Consider the following 21,466-nt stretch of genomic DNA (forward strand, 5'->3'; position numbering starts at 1 on the left):
CAGTCGAACTGAATTTTATTTCAGCTTTTGTGTACAAATGTGATTTGTAAGCTATTGGTACCGTTTCTACCTAATTAGAGGTCAGGTACGTGAATCCGGATCTCCCTGGGATGACTCGGATTACAAGGTTGCGTGTGTTGTCACATGTTTCTAATTTTGATTTTGCTAACATGTCTGTTTGCAGTGATCTCAAAATTTCTGTGTGTTTTTGAGTCCAGTTGATTGGTTTAAAATCAGGTTTAATTAATTCGTAGAGAGGTTTAACCCTCTCCGCATAATTTAGAATGTAAGTTCTTCCAAAATTCAGGAAGCCTAGAATCGATTGTAAGTTCTTCAGCGTTTTCGGTGCTTGGAGTACAGCGCACTTCTCTAAGAAGTTGTCCGCTACGCTTTTTCCTTCACTTGATAATTCGTATCCTAAAAATAATACTGTCAGATGGGCTATTCGAGACTTTTTAAAGTTTGTAACCCTCTGCAACGAACCCAAGTATTATGGTGTTCACTCTTTTCAAGTGAGTATCCAAGTCGTCGTCTGTGAGATAGATGTCATCGACATAAGATAATGCCTCATCATCATATATTTGTAGTAACTCTGTTACTCTGGCTGAGAATAGTCCTGGGCTGTTCTTGAATCCCTGTGGGAGCCTACAGAAATTTTCTGTGACCCCATTACTGAGAAAGCGGTCAAGTATCTGCTTTCTGGTGCAATATTTTGACAAAAGAAACCATTAGATATGTCTAATGTCGTTTTATATTTTTTGCGAACTATATTATTCATTAGTGCAGCACTATGCGAATGTTGTACTGCAAATGTTTTGCAACATGAGTTAAGGTGTCTGTAGTCCAAGACTAGACGATATGAATTGTCTGGTTTGGAGACAGGAAACAAAGGATTGTTCATTTTAGAGGTGCATGTTTCAATCACCCCCTGGTATTCAAGTTGATTAAAAATCTCCCTGACTTGTTTTTTAGCTTCTTGCTTAATCGGATACTGCCTTTATGCAGTCGGTTGATTTTTTAACTGGATTTTGAGAGGAGGAGAGTCCTCATCCCATCCTACATGATTTTTATATAATGCTGGTGCCTGGGCTACTGCCCATTTCCTTGCATATATATACTTAGTGTGAATCGGAATGTGATTCGAGAAGGCAGGCATAATCATTTCTTCGCCACGAGGGCACTCCCTGACAAACTCTGGGGGCCAATCTTTTTCAGCTAACAGGATGTCATAGCCTTTTGAGAAGTTTTCCCAAAAGAGACCCCTTATTTTTCTAGTCTTATCTCCCTCTATACGCAGTGTTATTTCGTATATCTTATGAGGTTTGCTAACTTTGGTATCGGCAGTTTCCACCTGAATGTATTCATTCGTGTCCACTGTCTCCAGATGACTCATCAGGATCTTGCGAGCTGTGCTGATTTCTGATGCACTGTCTAGCATTGTCTGTGCCCACTCCCCGTTTTTCAACTGTGTCCTCAGTATTCTCGGCATGTTCGATTACTCTAATACTGGCTACCTTCTTTCTTGGAAATTGTAATTTTTTACTTTGAGCAGGTTCCTTGTCTTTGGACTTGATGTGCTCTCCTGGGTCTGACCGTCCTCTTCTTTCCGATTTCTGCGAAAAAGATCGAGAGGGACGTGTATCAATACTTTGATATCTATCAGGCTTCTTGAAGTTATCCCTATTTCTAAGGTTATATCTTTTCTCAGAGGGCTCCCTCTGGGGAGACTGGTGTTCTCGAGTCGGAGTTCTTTCCCTCCGTCGAGGAGAACTTCCTCTGGACTGGAAAACTTTTTCCTTGGGAGTGGATTGTTTATTTCCATCCCATATCTTTTTAGGAGTGTTTGAATTATTTTTAATAAATAATTTTTCAGGATTTTCGAGTAGTTTGGGTTTTACTGGTTTCCCACCCAAGCTGTCTCTACCTAATTCTTCATAGCATTTTTCTATGATTCTGGCAAGCTCAATTGGTTGATCTGTTATATCTGTTTCCTTCAACTTCTGGCGGATCGCCACAGATGCTGCTTCTCCTTTTATATTGGCTAGTAATATAGCCGAGACCTGCTTGAAGTCTTTCAGTAATTTCATACCAAGAGTTAAAGCAGGTTCTGGACCGTAATCATTCTGAATCTGTTTTAGCACATCTGGTATTACCGCCATTGACGGAACAACATGTGTTTTCGTGTAAATGGAAGCAAAGACTGTACCCCAAGTGTCACAGTCCTCCACCTGTGGCGCGACCCCCATTGGAAGGCAGATGGTCAGAATTCTGTGTTTCTCTATAGGGGTAGCATTCGGAAATACTGCCTCTATTTGAGTAATTTTCTGCGCTAACCAGAAAGGAATTTGTTCCCGTTTTATGGGTGTTTTACCAAGACATGATTGTATGTTCTGTGGTGTAATTTTATTTGTGTTCCCCTGATGAGGGATCAGCTGTGGAACATTAACAGTTGTTTGGACTGTTGCAGTCCGCATTACATATTGGACTAATTGTCTATGTATTTTAATAAGTGTTTTTAGCTGTACTAACAGCTCATCTTTCGACATTTTTGCAATGTCCGGATGTGGTGTTTAGCTGGCTAGAACCGGACACGTCGCTCCTGGTCTACCTAGTGGACCGTGCCTAGCAATATGATCATTGTGTTTTAGGGCGCCTTTAAACCAGAGCAGATGCTCTTGGTATTTTAATGGGATTTCAATCTCCTCGAAAGGAGCGTACTCATCCGGTGGATCCCCTACTATGTAGTAGTGGAACTCGTGTGTTGCAGCGTTTGCCGCTGGAAATTTTATCCATGAATAGAATCCCTCTGTCTGCCGATATTCGTGTGCCTCTATCACGAAGACGGCTATACCACCTTGTGTGGTCAGTCCATTTTCTATAAGTTTTAACGTTATAGTTTTTCTTATATTGACCGGGATGATTATCGCACCCGGTTCAGTGATCCCTATACCATCGGGATTCTGCTGAGTCGCATTTACTGCGGCATCAACGGTTCAGTTGTTTTCTACTGACATTGTATAAATGAAAATTTTGCAGAGCAGGTCTCCAAGGAGACAAAGATTAGGTGCACAATATTTTGGAACACTGTATCCTTCAACGTTGAATAAAGCAGAGCTTTACATAGGAATCTCTTCCTACTAAGTTCGGACGGATTTTAGCCTTTCACCCACTCCAGACGTCTATTGGAGTATTTATGGGAGAAAGGGGTCTGTGTGAAAAATGCACGACTGAGTTACTCTAACGTCTTGCGTTAGTTTTATCGCCTTACTAAACGTTGGGTGCCATGTAGTGTAGTTCCTATTTTCCCTATAGGCCTTGCGCATTGGAATAACATAAACAGCAGTGTAGACGTAGAAGTGCGGTCTTCCAGGTCTCTACTGACTATGCTAAACTTAATTGGGTTTGTACCAACTAGCTCAGAGGTCACTGGAAACTTTCTTGACTGAATAGGAAGTGATCAGCTTCCCTGGTACAGACAAGAAGGGATTCAGTTTTCCAACAACCGCATAAACATGACAACTTTGCTCCTTAGAATAAGAGTCAATCTCTAGAGTCGTGTGAAACAATAGACAGTTATTTTACTCAGTCAGTTGTGCAGATTACTTTCACCAAGATGCAGAGAATAGAGAGACGGGCGTTTTCAATAAAAGGTATTATTTATTGAACAGTCTTTCTTCTCATGCAAGAGAAATGGATTGCCACAATTGCAATACTAGTTATTATATAAAGTGCGTACAGTAAAATGAGTATTGCAAAATAATACTGTAAAAGCATTGATATGGTTTCTTAGCCATATAATGGTTAAAATGAATAAAATATATACATTCATATATATATTAGGCTAACATACTCAACTGGTGCTTCTAACTACGCCTACCCCAGTGTACCTGACCTAAGGCTAACACGTGGATGGGAGTAAGTAAGTAGTTTAAGTTAAGTTGGTTTTGCCAAGGTTTTGCTTCAAGAATTCTCTCTAAGGGTTTAGTCAGCACCATACCTCTGGAATAGAATGTTGGAGGTCTTGTATCTCCTCTCAGGACTCGATATCCCAGTCACTCGCAAGAGTAGGCTGGAAACGCCGGAGCTGGATTTTCTCGGCAGGAGAAAAGACAGAGTCTTTCTCAGCGCGTCAAAGAGGAGGAGGAGGGGCAGCGTCCGTGGGCTGCTTGCATCTGCTGGGCTCTGCAAGGGACAGCTGTTCTGCTCACCACACCATCGTTCGCGCTTTGCTTAAGGCAACGCTGGTAATATTTATACCTGAATGGTGCCTTGTTTGACGTACGTTTTTGGACATAAGACGTCAATAAAGATGTCACTAGGAAGTGATCGTCCTTTCAGTGCTCATTAGAGTTCTATTACTAATCAAAACATAGCAAGAGGGGCTTTCCCAGGTTGCTGAGTTTTATCTTGTTGAAGAACTCGGAGTGTAATCTAGGAATCTAAGATAGTGGCTTCTGCTGTGCCATCCACTGTAATGAGCTGCAGAGGCGAGTTTCAGAATATGGCTGAAATATGGCTCTGGTCTTTTATGCCATTATAGGGGTAGGAATGGGTTATAGCCGAATAGGGGCATAAGGTCACAGTATTGATCGGGGGTCCTAGATTAGAACACAACAGGAGCTCAGCAGTCAAGTTACTAAGGGCACCAGCAGTCTCAGTTATGATAGACTCGACCACCCTTGTCAACTGGCGAATGTTCCTGCTGTTCACCATAGGCCCCCAAAACGGCAGAAAACCTCTTACAAAGTCTCCAAATTCTTGTCCGGCTGTGTCATCTTTACTCATGACACCTCTAACTATCCTAGTCTTATGATAATCTGCTGCTTCCGTGTAGGTGGGAGGCAACAGGAACGAAACAAAACATGTGCCCGAGAAATCAGGGGGCAACCATGTATAGGCTCTATCATGGCAGATGAAATAGGTGCCCTTAGTTGCCAGGAATGAAGGGGAAGTCTGAGATGCAAAAACGTATGTCTCAGTGCAGACACTTCTCCCTAACTGAGCTCTCGGATTTTTACCATTACCTTGCAGGCACAGGTGACCTTGATGGGGTACAATCCATATTGGGGAGGAACTCTTCGCTCGCTTGTTTTCACTCAAGGTAACTCTGTACTCTATTGCGTTCCATTTGCTGTGAACCTGCAACTCATCTCGGGGAATAGTTCTATACGAGTCAATATCTCTACTCATATTTGTTACTCCCATCACTAACGCCTTGTTGCTCGAGTTACTTCTCGTGGAACGTGGGGGATATGGTTCGATGGCAAATAGGAACATCGTCTGAAACGCCCACAAAGAACCATAGTAGCTGAATGGCAAGACAAAATATGGGATACCCTTATCGGTCGTATGTGGAATAAGACCACACACCCAACAATTAGTTGTGTTCATTACTAACTGGTGCTGGTGTAAAAGCTGAACGAATTAGTTATTAACAAACTCCAACCTTCTAGCAGACTCGTTTTCAGGCAAAGGGTGGAAAGAATGCGAGGAAATAGGAGAAGGAGGTGTGGGCTGTGTAGTGGGTGCAAATGTCACTTGAAAAGAGAATGTCACATACCCAATTAAGAACATCATTAAGCTCAATAGCAAAAACAAGCATAATAATAAAAAGCGTTTCGTTGTAATCGATTTACATAGTTTCTGTCTGAAAGTCATTGTCCGTGCAGGTCTCTCCAACTCAAGGCAATCCATCCTCTCTGATTTGCTGCCCGCGGTGGTAGATTGATTCTGCTAAAGAATGCTTCTGTCAGTCCAGGGCAACTCCCTTAGACCAACCAGAACCGTCAACTTTATGTCTCAGGCTGCACTAAGAAGACTTTAAGCAACCGCGGCCTTAGCAGCTGAACCTGGATGGCGGTTCGAAAAGAAAAAAATGAGTAGATCCTCGGTGAAGAGTTTACCTGCAAAAATCACAAAAAACTCTATTTATTTTTATTTGTCCATGACTCTCGGTCTCAAATTATAACAGTTTCTTTCAGGAAGTTCTTGATTTTTGAATAATAGCTCTGGTTCTGTAGTGTTCAAGCGAATTGACGGTGGCACAGCTTCTTGCAACACATTATCACTCTCCAGTTCAGAAGTCGTTCCTTTTATACGTGCGTTGCTGAAGGGTAGAAAACGTGGTACAGTCTCCGTTTCAGAGTCAGCACTCCCCTCCTGGACCCACCGGTCGTATGGCAAGGGCAACGGAACTCGTTTGCAATGATTCCCGTGTACCCAATTCTTTTTGCCGTGGACGCGTACGGCGGAGCGGGTAGCCAGCAACACTTGGAAGGGTCCGGTCCAGCGGGGCTGCTCGTTCTTGGTTCGCTGAAAGTTGCGCACCAGGCGTCGAGGAAAACGACCCTAGGGGGTACGTAATTAGACTTCTGAAATCAGCCCTTCCTGAACTTCAAAACTGGGATTTAGAGAAAGAAGTTCAACGAGCCCATCGGTTCCCCCTCACTCAGTCTAAGAAACCACAGATTCAACCTAAATTTCCAAGGGCAATACTGGTGTTTTTTGGAAACTTTCTACTTCGTGATACTATCTACGACTTAGCGCGCCCCACAAGCAAGAGAGAATACAACGGCTCCACATTTTTTGTGAGACCAGATTTTGCCCACGCCACCGTTGAAAGGAGGTGGAGGCTGAGACAGCTATTTTCTCCTTTTGAGCAAATTGGCGCTAAAGTGTTTTTACAGAACCCTGCTCGACTGAAAGTAATTTTTAGGGGAGCAACTCGCAGTTTCATCAGCGAAATACAGGCTGAAAATTACCTTAAGGAGATTTCAGAGACTGCAAAAGACAATACCAGAAAATGATTAAGAATTATATTTTCTCTTAAGATGTGGATTGGATAATAAGTTTCAATTCTTTATATCAATATTAGGTGTGGAACTTTTGTTTGGTCATAGACTTTCTCCCAATTTAATTATAATAATCACGTGGGGCTAAGGGGGGGAGTGCACTGAGGCGTACTGCTCAACGGACGCCCACACCTGGATCCGGCTGGACCCAGGATGCCTCAAAGGGGGGGGGGAGGGGAAAGGGGCACAGAACAGAATACAGGGAAAAGGACTGGGAGATATCAAAAGAAGGAAATTACACAAAAGGAACTCAAGTTACATGGAAGGGAAACAAGAGCTGTATTCACGTTTAAAGAATTAATCTTGGTTATACTAAACAGCTGGATCTGGCAAAAACTAGACAAAAACTTAAAGGCAACGATAATGGTACTAGTAGCAAGGGTGGTAATGAGGGTAGAAAAGAAATGTTATCTCTTCAGTCTAAAAGGCTCAGGAATAATAAAGAGTAAAGATGAGCTCAAAAGTTAAGGTGTTAACAATGAATGTATGTGGGCTGAACGATAGGCTGAAAAGACAAAAGGTAGCTTTATTAATCAAAAACACCCAGGCAGAATTTATATGTTTACAAGAGACACACATAGAAGGTAACAAGTCTTTCTTGTTGGAACAATTGGGGCTGCACGTGCTGGCATATTCAAAACATGGGGCAAAGGTCAGGGGAGTGGCCATTTTAACTAAATTACCTAATGTTAACACTAGGAAGAAACTAGAAGATCCGTGGGGCAGGTGGGCCCTGATTGAGTGTCTGATCGGAGAAGCCTGGATCACTTTGGGGTCCGTCTATGGGTCAACGGAGGATGACCCTGAAGTATTCGAGTTCCTAGATATAGAACTGGCTACCTGGGCACCAAGAATGATCCTAGCAGGAGATTTCAACATTGACGGATCGTCAGGTTTGGGACTGAATAATAGGGGCCTATACCAAGGAAGGAAAAAGAGGGTGTGCAGAGCAATTCGAAGTATGGCCAGTAACAATGCCTTTATGGATGTATGGGAAGAGCTTAAAGTGGGCGAGGACGGCTTTACTTACTACTCGGCCCCCCATAGGAAGTGCGTCCGTCTGGATTACTTCTTCACCTCCGGATTACCTTCAAACATCCTCACGATAGCGAGGCTACCCCGTATTCTGTCTGATCATAACCCCCTAATATTGACAATAACGGGTAGCGGGCTTAAAAGACAGGCTAAATCATGGACATTTGAAAGGGAACTCCTGACGGATATAGATTATATTACACACATGCACGCTTGGATAAAGGGCTTCTGGGATATCAACAGAGGGAGTACTAATCCAGGAAATGACTGGGATACCTTTAAAGCAGGGGTGCGAGGTGAAACACTGAGTTTCAGCCTAGCCAAACAGAAAAAGGAGAAAGCCAAGGTAGATCAAGTAAACCGTGATCTGTTGAAAGCAGAGCAGAGACTGGAACAGGCTATTACTGAGGGGTGGGAGCTGGAACAATATTTAATTGAGACCATGATGGCTAAAGCGGAAGCAGAAGAGACTATAGCAATAAAATCAGCTAAGATTTACAATGCTAAGAGAGAGCAATGCTATGAATACAGTGAAAGGGTAGGGCGAACACTTGCAACACGCACGAGACAGAGGACGGCAAAAGGTGAAATTAAAGAGATAAGAGACAGCGGGGGCAATATGGTTTCAGATAGGGAAGGCATCCTTGGGGTCTTTAGGGAGTTCTATAGCAAGCTTTATGAGGAGGAGCAGGACAGGGATCCTGCCGATATTCAGAGGTACCTGCAAGACGTACCAATTAAAACCCTACAGGAGATAGATAGGGACTCTCTCGAGATCTGCTTAGAGGCAGAAGAGATTAAGGAGGCTATGCTCAGCCTACCCTCCGGTAAGGCTGCTGGGCCGGATTTGATACCCGGGGAATTTTACAAAGTGTTTTCTGCATCAATTATCTCAGAGCTAGTCAGGACACTTAGGGAAGCACAGGTGGGGCATTCTATACCAGCCAGCTGGGCAGGGGCAGATATTGTTATAATCCTTAAAAAAGGGAAACCCCCCGCAGAGCCCGGATCATACCGCCCGATTACACTGATTAATGCTGACCTAAAAATCTTCTCGAAAACATTAGCGAACAGACTTGCTAGGGTAATAGAGCAACTAGTAAGTATTAATCAGCATGGCTTTATTCCACACAGAGGAACTACACTCCATGTTAGAAAAATGATCACGCTATTTGATGTAAAAGGGGCGGAGGAGAAACCTATGGAAGCTATGTTACTAGATGCCGAAAAGGCCTTCGATCGTGTGGCGTGGGAATTCCTGTGGGCAGTGTTAAGGAAAGGGAGAATCGGAGAAGGATTCATAAAATCAATACAATCATTATATGTAGGACCAACGGCGTGTGTAAGGGTGAATGCAAGCCGCACTACCCCATTTAGAATTACACGGGGCACACGACAGGGGTGCCCGTGCTCACCCCTGCTTTTTGCACTTTACATAGACCCATTAATTAAGAAATTGGAGCTAAATGATGGAATTAGGCCGCTAGACACTAAGATGGGGCTGATTAAGGTACTAGCATACGCAGATGATATTGCGATTATCACACCCTCACCATCAGAGGCCATCAGTAAAATAGAACAGGAGGCGGAGCAATTTGGGCGGGTCGCGGGGTACGCACTAAATAAAACTAAGACACAAATCATAAAGAACATATATGCAACATGCACGGATTCACGGGTGGTGGCTGAGGGGGTTTATCTAGGAATAACAATCACGGCTGACCTGGGCAATCTAGTGGACTTAAACACTTCTCCTATCATCGCGAAAGCGAAGAAGGATTTGGACAGGGTACATAATCTGCACATGTCTCTAGTTGGCAGGGTAAATTATATTAAAATGAATCTCCTCCCGAAATTTTTATATATATTTAGAACTATACCTCTATTTTTTAGCCCACTTTTGTTTGGTAGAATAGAGCTCATAATAAACCGGTTTATTTGGTCACAGGGCAAAACAAGAAGGGCACTAAAATATATGGCATTACCAAGAGAGAGGGGGGGGTGGGCACTACCTGATCTGAGACTCTATTACTGGGCAGCAGTGTTGCAGCAAATAACGGGCCTTATTGGCGGGGCCGAGATGGAAGAAGAATTCTATACCGGCTCATTAGAGATCTTCGGTTTGATTTTAGGCGAGGAGGCACAGAATGTGTTCCTGAGATATACTGAACCGAGTTACTTCAAGAGAACAAGATTCAAGACCCTGGAGGCAGCCTATAAGGTGTGGAAGGCATTTAAAAAGAGCTTTGGACTGGGTAGATACCATGCATACACTAGGTTAGGGAATGATCCCACATTACCCCCAGAGATCTTTGCTGATACTGTTTTCAAGGAATGGGGACGGTTAGGAGTGAAAAGAATGGGGGATTTGATAGGCCCGCTAGGAGTGCGCCAATTCTCAGAGATACAGAGAAAATTTGGGGTCAGTACAAGGACGTTTTTTAAGTATTTGCAGACAAGAAGCTTATTGGCTGGAAAGAGAGGAGGACCTCTAGGATTTGGGGACAATACAATATTACAAATAATAGAAGCGGGACACAGCTGCATGATAAAAAGGTTCTATGCCGAACTTATAGCACACAGGGGAGATGACTTGGGTAAATTTGGAGCAAAATGGATGCATGCGCTAGGGATTCGGGAGGGGATCTTTGAGAAGTCATTGCGGATGGGACAGGAGGTTCTCCGCTCTTCTTCATTGCAAACCCAGCACTATAAGACCTTGTACAAGCTATACTACACTCCAGCCAGAATTGCACAGTGGGGGGGCACACAAGGCATAACATGCCCAAGATGCGACAGCCAGGAGGCAGACATAGCTCACATGTTTGGCGAATGCCCCAACCTAGTTCCTCTGATAAAAGAAATCGAAGGGTTTTTAGATAGATCACTGAATTGTAAGTTAACAATGACACCCCAAGTAATATTAATGGGATTGGACGGGACTGGAGAACAACTACAGTTGGAGAACTTTCTGTTCGTAGCTATGGCAGTATTTCGTCTATGCATAGCTTCAGCATGGCGAGACAAGCTCCCCCCCACTATGCAGCAATGGTTGGCTAGGCTTTTGCATATATACAACATGGAAAAAGCGCTATACGCCAGAAAAGGGAAGAAAGCTAGATCCCTAGGTCTGCAGATCTGGAAACCAATAACAGATTGGAAGAATAGGGTGGCAGGAAACTTAGAACTTCCATAGGGCCTCAGGGCGGGTGTATAATGCAATCAGGAATATTATTCTAGCTGTATACATGGGGTTATGTTTGGTTATTCGCCCTTTAAGGGGTTTCTACCAGTTGTTTTTATGCTCTAGCTTACCCAGTATAATTTGCCAGTCTGAATTATTGTAAATTGTAACTTGAGATATAGTAATGTCATGGAAAAAAACGAAACTTGATTGTATTCTTTTGCTATTTTTCATGTCCTGTGCGGGGGGGGGGGGGGGGGAGGAGTTAAGGGAAAAAAAGTTGTAGAATGTTTTTTTTTTAATAAAAACATAAAAAAAAAATGGGAAAAAAAAGAAAGTTGCGCACCAGGACCCAGGTGCCAGGTTCAATTGCGTGGCCTGGATCGTCAGAAGCTGGCGGTAAGGAGCTGTGGACCTGTTGGTGTAAGACACGCAATTTAGCCGTCAATTCGTACAGGTAATCAAGCAGTACAGGGTGTTCTACCTCGCTAAACCTGGTGGGCCTTGGCACTCCCCTAATGTTGGCCGGACGGCCGAACACTATCTCGTACGGACTAAGTCCCAGTTGCGAGTGCGCAGTCATTTTTGTTTATAGAAGTGCTAGAGGCAGTGCGTCAGGCCATTTAAGACCAGAGCTTGCTTGAATCTTGGCCAATTTCATTTTTAATGTGCCATTATAGCACTCTACTAATCCAGCTGATTGGGGGTGATTTGCAGCGTGAAACTTCTGATGTATGCCTAGCCCTTCACATACTCTCTTCATTACTCGACCCACAAATTCACTTCCGTTATAACTAAAGACCACTCTCGGCATTCCAAATCTAGGGAAGAATTCTTTGACAAGGGCTTTAGCTGTGGACAAGGCAGTATTGTCCTTTAAGGGGTATGTCTCTACCCATCTTGAAAAGGCACAAACAACAACGAGTACGTATTTCAAATTGTTGCACCTTTCCATGTGGATGAAATCTAGCTGCAAAACCTCGAACGGATACGTTGGAGGTGCAAAATGACCAGCTGGAGTTGGGGTTCCCCTACCAGGATTGTGTTTCAGACACACCATACAATTCTTGACCACATTCTCTGCACACTTGGGAATTCCAGCATTTTGCCATACCAAAGCCAACAACTTACAGATCCCTTTCACACTGATATGGGCCATACCATGGGCCATTGTCACCACTGCAAGCACATACGCATCGGGTAACAACCATCGCTGATGTTCTGACAATTCGACCCAACAACCATTCGCATCCAATTTCCCCTTACTTTCTCTCCATTCATTCAACTCTTTCTCTGTAGCTCGGCTTGAATGGATTTCACACTTTCAATCGTATCTTCACACATTCCTCTATCTCGCTTGACCCGCAACATACATTCAACTCATTACATTCCTTGCAGTTTCTTTCGCGACTTCATACGCAAACGCATTTCCGCGGCCGACATCATCTGTGATCTTTTTGTGTGCACTGCATTTCACAATCACAACTTGTAACGGCAAGGTCAGTGACTCAAGGAGCTCATTCACCAACTGTTCATGCTGGATCTTAGTACCATGTGTAGTCAGGAAACCACGCTCACGCCACAAACGTCCAAAACTATGAGCCACACTAAACGCATACTGACTGTCAGTGTACACATTCACTCATTTTCCTTTCGCCAACACACATGCTCTCGTGAGTGCAATCAACTCTGCAGCTTGCGCTGAGTTATGTGGGATTCGTGCAGTTTCAACAATAGTGTGCAAAGTCGTAACAGCATATGCCGCAGTCATATCACCATTCGGCAACTTGAAACATGAACCATCAACCCACAAAGTACCATCACATTCAGTAAGAGGAGTGTCGCTCAAGTCTACTCTCCCTTTTTGTTTCTTCTTCTGTCCTAAAGAAACAGTTGTGCTGCTTTTCAGCGTTCTCTGTCTCAACTGGAGTCGGCAACAATGTGGCTGGGTTTAATGCGTTGCATCTTTTAATATGGACATGACTCGCTAACAAGGTGAGCTCATAACCTGACAATCGAGCACTAGTTAAGTGCTGTGTATTGGTTCTATTTAACAAAGTGTCCACCGCATGTGGAACCATTACAATCAACATATTATTCATCACTAACCCAGCAGACTGTCGAATTGAAACAGCTGCTGCGGCTGTGGCTCTCAGACAACTCGGCAACGCCCTAGCTACCGGATCTAAAGTCGACGAGAAATACGCGCATGGACGTTGCTTGTCCCCAAAAGACTGCGTCAACACTGATAATGCACAACCTTCCTTCTCATGGACATATAGTGTAAAGGGCTTACTGTAGTCGGGGGTACCCGACACAGGAGCCGAACACAACGCATCACGCAACTCGGAAAAACTTCTGTGACACTCTTCAGACCACGGAATGGGATTCGGTGTATCCTTACAGGTTAATGCCACCAAAGGTTTGGCCAACAGGGAAAAATTCGGTATCCATTGCCTACAGTATGATGTAATGCCCAAGAAAGCACGCACTTCTCTCTGTGTCCTAGGCACACTCAATTCTGCAATTGCCTGAATTCTCTCTGGGGTCAGTTTCCTTCCCTCCTTCGATAAGAGGTGACCTAAGTAGGTCACTTCTTGTCGACAATATTGTAGTTTCGATAGAGACACTTTGTGATGCAATTTAGACAAATGACGCAATAATGACAAGGTGGCTTCTTTACAAATCTCCTCAGTATCTGCAGCGACTAGCAAATCGTCGACATACTGGATAAGGATAGTGCCATTGGGTAAAACGATCGTGTCAAGCTGTGTTTTTAAAGCTTGACTGTATATGGATGGACTTTCACAGTAGCCTTGAGGAGCGCACTTGAAGCGGAAGCTTCGCCCTCCTAAACTGAAGCCGAAAATATCTCTGCTCTCCTCGGCAATCGGGATGCTGAAGAAAGCATTCTTCAAGTCAATCACCGAAAACCAAGTGGCGGAAGCTGGAATCATAGTCAATAAGGCAGTTATATCAGGGACAACCGGAAATTGTGGCACAACAATTTTATTCACTTCTCTAAGATCGATCACAAACCTGTAAACAGGTGGCTTGGAAGGTTCAGTACGCTTCAAAACAGGCAGCACAGGACTGTTACAAATATTGCCTCTTGTCTCTTCAATCACATCTTTTTCGATCAGATCATAAATGATCGCTAACAACGCCTTTTCACCTTCGCTAGAGATCTTGTATTGGGGAATGCGCGGCATTCTAACATTGGTTTTCAATGTCACAACATATGGCGGAATCTCCAAAAGACCCACGTCGTTAGGACCAGTAGCCAAAAGAATACTTGGAAGGGAAGACAATTCTGTCGGAAGCGCATCCTTCGACAAATACATTGGGGAGACCACTTTCTTACCCAGTGTAAGTTGTACTCCCGAGGGAGAACAGTACAAAGTCGCATACAATCTTTTCAACAGATCCAATCCCAACAAGTTCTCACCGCAACCTGTTGTAAGAATAAGGGGTGCTTCCAATTCACAAGGTCCAACAGGAAAGAGACATAGGACTACAAATCGGGTTCCTAACCGGGGCGCCAGAAAAACCTACTGAAACATTCATTTCGCCAGACAAAGGTGCGCCAGGGAGTTTTGAGTGCATAATAGAACTCTTTGTAGCACCAGTATCCAACAGAAAAGGCTCTGACACACCTGATGTAATCACCTCGACATAAGGTCCATTCTGATCTAGTGAAGTAGTGTGGCTCACTGGTTAGAGGCGGCAGACCCGAGAGCAGAGGACGGCCCGGGACCAGGGTTCGATTCCCAGCGCGGCAGGTTTCTGGACCAGGGTCAGCGGACTCGATAATTCTCTCGCCTCGGTGCCCACTCTGATCAGCGATCACACTCGGCAACTCTGGGCATTAGCTTGCCTCATCTTCACTAACGGCCCCACCAGACCACCGGGGATGCCTGGTCTCACCCTGGAGATACCCATTAAGGGACCATCTCTCAGGGAAGCCAGGAAGGGTTTCGCAGCGTTCGAAGCGCCTTGGGACCCTCCGGGTAAGTAGCGCGCTATATAAATGCCTATACATTTACATTTACATTTACATACATTTACATTTACATCTACTGGAACTGAAACAACTCCCTCTCTTTGTCCATGGCTGTCCTAGCAATCATTACCTTCCATATTCTCATGTTCTGCATAGGACTCGTCAGCATAGTACTGAGTCGTCCTACCAGACGCGTTATTCTGTTGATCAAAACTGTTCATTGAATTCTGTGGCGGAAAAGATCGTGCGTTTTGCGGGAACGCACCGCGTCTCCTACCTATAGACCTTTGTTGAGTACCACGGCCTCTCGCACCAAACCCATTTGTGCGCTGTAACAAAACCGGACAACTACTCTTAAAATGACCCTCTTCTTTGCGATAAGCACACTGATTAGGACCATACGGTAGACCTTGTTGAGAAAACTCGTTTCTTTGCGAGTTCCCCGAATACTGCTGAGGCTGTTGATAATCCCGCTGACCATTAGGACGGGGTGGATAGGCTTGCTGCAGAAGAACTTTAGTTTTTAAGTCTTTAGCCTTTTTATCTACTTTCTCTAACTCGTCTTTGCGCCTATTCTCATAGTACTGGGCAGTAGCTAAAATCTGTGCTGACGTCGAAACAGCCCAAGCACTCTCAGAATCCTTCAATTTAGCACACAATTCCGGAAGCAAATTATGTACGAATTTGTCGACAAACAATCTCTGTCCACCCTCAGTAGCCATATCCTGACCACTATGATCTACAAAAGTCTCCTCAAACCACGTGAAAAAGTCGGACACCATTTCATCTTTCTTCTGCTTACACGCAGACAACTTGTCCCAATTAACACGTAATTCGGGCATTAAAGTCTTCATATACGCAATAATCTTACCAGGAAGCTCGGTAATCAAATCATCGGGCTTGGCACCGCCTATTTGTCCATTATCAGCGTTTCTAAGATTAACCCATGTATCACCCAATTCGACCACATGATCTGCGTGACGAATCTTACTCCAAATTGGTTGGGGAATAACATTGCCAAACAACATGTCGATATCCTCCAAATTCATAATACATGAACCCACAGTCTGAGTCAACTCTTTATAGTACCCTGCTGGATCTTTGCGCGGATCAGGCAAAGACTGTTTGATGGCTAAAACTTCAGCACGTTTCCAGGGGACATGTACCCAGACACGCTGAAAGTGTGCTGGCACAGGTAAAATTCCAGAGTTAACATCAGCCTTAACCGCTTCCTTCCACACTGGAGGGACCTCGCGCATCGGATACTATCGCGCCTTTTTCCTACCTGTAGCATCGTGCTCAGATAGTGATCGAGAAGTTGCCCCTTTACTCCGATACGACAACAAGGTCTCAATCGCTCTTTCAACATCAGGACCTACGATCATGCCCTCTGCGAACTCAAACCGCATACGCCACAATTCATGCATGTCGTGTTCCGGATCATTCCCCTCCAAATCTTCACAAAGAAATACACACATTTGCTCAAAAACATATCTCTGCTTCGATGCTTCCCATTGATGGAAGACTTCCATGATAGACTGTACATCATATTTCACAGTATCGACAACCCATTTATGAGCTAACCGATTCAGTAATTCTCTCTCTCGATAGTCGGGCAGTTAACTCCGCAACTGTCTTCGTTCTGTAGTAGGGGTCGTATTAGGCGACCCAAAGAAAGGTGACAAAAGACCAGTAACAGTGTTCGCCATTCTCTGTCGAACAGACGGAGAAGCTGACGGAAAGACAGGAGGAAAGATAGGGTGATGTAAAGCAGAGGCGGGGGCAGTAGCAGAGGGAGTATTAGGATAAACAGTCGGAGCAGTAGGGGAGGTCGTAGGGAACACATCTGGAGTAGGTAGCAAAAGCGGCGGCCCTTGAGGGGGCTGCGCCGGAGGAGTAGGAACCAGCTGAAGAGGAGCTGGTTGTTGTGGTAGAACCTGCGGTCCAACAATTGGGGGTTGCCCGACCAAAGGTTGCAGAGGTGAAGTAGCACTTTGTGCATAAGGGGGTGGTGAACTCAATAAGTGGGACATTAAAGGATCCTTTTCAAGGTCTTTCTTTGTATCCTGTCCTTTATGCGGCAAAACTGGGTAGCACTTATCTACCGCTAACTTCTTACTTCTAAGCATTTGTTCACTCTCTTTCTCTTCCTCATTATCCCTAAATGCAACAGCAGCTTGTACCATTGACATACTTCTTTTATTTTTCTTTGCTAATTTCATTTCTTTTTGTTTGGCTTCTTTGCGCCATAGGCAAAAAGAGTCAAACATTGCCAGCCGGGCTTTCTTCTTAAAGAGTTTTACCTCTAGATTATCTAAAATCTCTGTGTCAAAACTATTGTACTGAGGCCATTTTAGAACACCATCATTTCTGGTGTATCGGATCCATACTTCGTTATATGCGATGGGGCCTACGCCATGTTTTACATACAATTCATAAGTCGGAGTTCCAATCGGAGGAACCGGACACGAGTCCTCCAATCGGGAATCCTTACTACAACCAAGACAAAACAAATGTCTGCTAAGACCAGGCATCTTCGCTCTCTAGTCTAGCTTCAAACTTCGAAGGATTATCGAATACGATAGTCTCGTGAATACACGAGTCCTTCGGTTTTGGTGCTTGCAAGTTCCAAACAAAGTGTATCCTCGAAGGGACACCAAACAAAAACTAAGGACTGGGAGACGCTCCACTTATACTTAACTGAGGTATCGATGATCGATAACGTCACCAGAAGACTCGTCTAACGTTTCGCTCTACCAAACATCAAGGGTCCAAAACAGGGCGATAGTCAGGGCAGCAGTCCTTCATAGCTGTCGGGACGCGGGGAACCTCGCAGCAAAGACTTTCGGAACCACAGCGACATACAGGGGTCGATGAAGTGGCTGGCCGTCCTCCAGAATTTTCACACGAAGCTCCTCACGAACCTCTGGCTTGGACCGGTACCGCTGAAATCGCCACCGCGTTGGGCGCCAACTGGAGTACCGGGTTTTTATGGACCCGGCGGTGCCAGGGAACACACCTGAAAACTCTGAGTCCTTCCTGTTTCAGACCACAGAAACACAGAGTCTTCTTGGTGAAGTCAAAGATCGAATTTATTGGCTGCAGCCAGTAACAGGTATCCTAGAAGTACAACAGCATGTATGTTCTCAGGAGACTGCTCAAAGTTACAAAGCCAGTCTTCTTCTTTTATGCGAAGAAATCAGCTTCAGGCAAACATTCCTTATTTTACAGTTGACCATACACATATTTTTACTACAAAGAAAAAGCAGAGTCATGATGACAAGCACATATTTTAGGTCATCCAGCCCGTAATTGATTACCCGGCAAGGCCCAGTATTTTCATCAGATATCGACAGACCTCCAATAAAATCGGGCACCTCCTCCTCGTAAAGCGAGTCATAAAGCAGGAAACAGAGACAGGTGTGTGTAAGATTAGGCATGGTTTGTGTGTGATGAAAGCTTTATGATATGTTGTGCCTTGATACTAATCTCGCTTGGCCACTGGAAAAGGACCTGGCCGAAAAGGTTTGGCTTCTGGCAGTGGAGTCAGCTTACCCAGGTCACAGAGGAGTCAGTTAAGGTGTACGTGTCCTTCGGGCCAGGTTTTGGCTTTCAGTCATTTGGCTATGTAAGGGCAATCACAAAATGGATGCCGTTCACAAAATGGAACCCGAGGGTTCGGAACGGAAATGCTGATTTCAGGGTGATTCCGTCACTCGATCGTGACGGAAATGCTTGTGTAAGATGCTCAAATCATTACCGGTCCGCTGATACCAAAATCGTCATGGTACGACGATGTTTATAACATGGGTCCAGAATGTTCAGTACCACAACCCACATTCAGAAAACAGGTATAAACAGCTATTTGCTTATTCCCTGCATACTATCAGTGGCTCTGTTATGAACGTGCAAATTAGCTTTTGCACATGGACTCTCAACAAATAAAAAGAACATAACCAAAGGTGTTGGCTTCACAAAGGGAAACTACTCTTTTTAAGAATGTGAACTGCTGGATGTGATCTAGGGGCCCGATTCACAGAACTAACTCAAGACAAAATCCTAAACAACCTACTTGTGGTATTTACAGAAGGTATTCACTAAAGTTAGGATTTTGTCTTAAGTTTTACTTAAGACAAACTTAAGACAGACTTAAGACAGACTTAAGACAGACTGAAGACAAACTTAAGACAGACTTAAGACAGACTTAAGACAAACTTAAGACAGACTTAAGACAGGCTTAAGACAAACTTAAGACAGACCTAAGACAGACTTAAGACAGACTTAAGACAGACTTAAGTTAGTATTTTGTCTTAAGTTTATCTTAAGGTAGTTCTGTGAATCGGCCCCATTGAGGAAAAGTATTTTCGGCATCCCGTGTGTGGTACAGAATTGTAAATGTAAATGTTTTTGTACTCGTATAGCGCACAGCTACCCGCTGTGGGTTTCTCGGCGCTTGTACGAATACCACAAGGGAACCCTTCCTGGCTTTCCCTGTGAAGTGTCCACTCCTGGGCACACCCATGGTGCAGACCAGGCATCCCTCGTGTTGTGGGGGCCGTTGTGGAGACTAAGCATGCTATTGCCCAGAGTTGCAGCGTGGGACCCATGATCAGAATAGGCACTGAGGCGCGAATATCCGCTCAGGGGAATTAATGAGCCCGAGACCCGCCGGGGCAGGAAACAAACCCTGGTCCCTGGCCAGAGCTCTGCATCGAGGTCTGCCCACTCTAACCATTGAGCCACACTTCTCCACAGAATTCAACATACAGACAGGTCCCAAGCTCCTGGTGAAGGTAATGGCTCCCGTTACGTGATTGAGTGCAAAGCTCTAGGAGTACATGCTACATGCTGTGTGGTGGATGAGTCAGAGAAGTGCAATGGTAGCGCTGACTATCGTTCAAAGTAGCTATATGTATCTTTTTTAATTTCTTGATGGAGTTCCCTCCTCCAGCTCAGCAGTCCAACACCTGTTTACCCACATTCAGAAAACAGGTATACACAGCTATTTGTTTATTCTCTGCATACTACCAGTTGCTCTGTTATGCACAATGCAAATTAGCTTTTGCACATGGACTCTCAACAAATAAAAAGAACATAACCAAAGGTGCTGGCTTCACAAAGGGAAACTATTCTTTTTAAGCTCCAGAACGGTCGCACCCTCCCTCACTCCCTGATCCCACACCCTGTTGATGCTGCACTTCGCTTCGGGTATCGTTATCAGCGCTGTATATCTTGTATGCTTGCACATTATTTAACTGGCCTCGCAGCTCGATTTTAAAGAGCTCTCAGCTGACCTGCATTTACCTCTAGCGCCGCTCGCTCCGCTCTGCATTAATCCCACACCCTGTTAGTGCTGCAATTCGCTTTGGTTATCGTTTTCATCGCTGTGTATCTTGTGTGTTTGCACATTATTTAACTGGCCTCGCAGCTCGATTTTAAAGAGCTCTCAGCTGACCTGCATTTACCTCTAGCGCCGCTCGCTCCGCTCTGCATTAATCCCACTCCCTGTTAGTGCTACAGTTCGCTTTGGTTATCGTTTTCATCGCTGTGTATCTTGTGTGTTTGCACATTATTTAACTGGCCTCGCAGCTCGATTTTAAAGAGCTCTCAGCTGACCTGCATTTACCTCTAGCGCAGCTCGCTCCGCTCTGCTTTATAACGTGACATTTGCTGCGGCTCCCTGCTTGCTAGCACTTTGACTGTTTTCTAGGCGCTCGGTCCATTTGCTGCCCCTACCTCACTTTCCCTTTGACCCTCCATTTTGTTTGTGTTGCTGTTCCCTGGCACGCCCCTCCTCCCCGCTACCGCCTCCCAGCTGCTGCCCCTCCCACGCTCCGCCCCCCCACTTTCCATGTTAGACAGATGTCCCAACGCGCAGCGTCCACGCGCTGCGGCCGCGCCGAAGGTGCGCCAAAGGTAAGCCCGTCTACGCCCGTCCGCAACTGGACCGCGCCCAGCGCCAGACCCCCTGGTCCTCGTAATGCCCACCCCTCTCGCATTACTTACGATGCCACCACCCTCCTAGCCCTTAACCCCGGCCGTTCCCCCAACTGCGTCCAAGCCGCTCCTGGACACACCCATGGACCCTTCTCCTGCAACTCCTGCAAGTTCGACGGCACCAAGAACAACTCCTCATCTACGAACACACAACAGATATCCGACCCCAACCACCTACAATGCATCCTGATCAACACCCGCTCAGTCCACAGGCACGCCATCGACCTCTGGAATCTACTAGACACCATCTCTCCGGACGTCGCCTTCCTAACAGAAACATGGATGACCGCCTCTTCTGCCCCAGACATCACCATTGCCATCCCCGAAGGCTATAAGATCATTCGTAAGGACCGTACCGGCCACACAGGAGGAGGCATCGCTATCGTCCATAAGAAA

The sequence above is a fragment of the Lissotriton vulgaris genome, chromosome 7 (assembly GCF_964263255.1).
Source record: "Lissotriton vulgaris chromosome 7, aLisVul1.2, whole genome shotgun sequence".
Taxonomy (NCBI): domain Eukaryota; kingdom Metazoa; phylum Chordata; class Amphibia; order Caudata; family Salamandridae; genus Lissotriton; species Lissotriton vulgaris.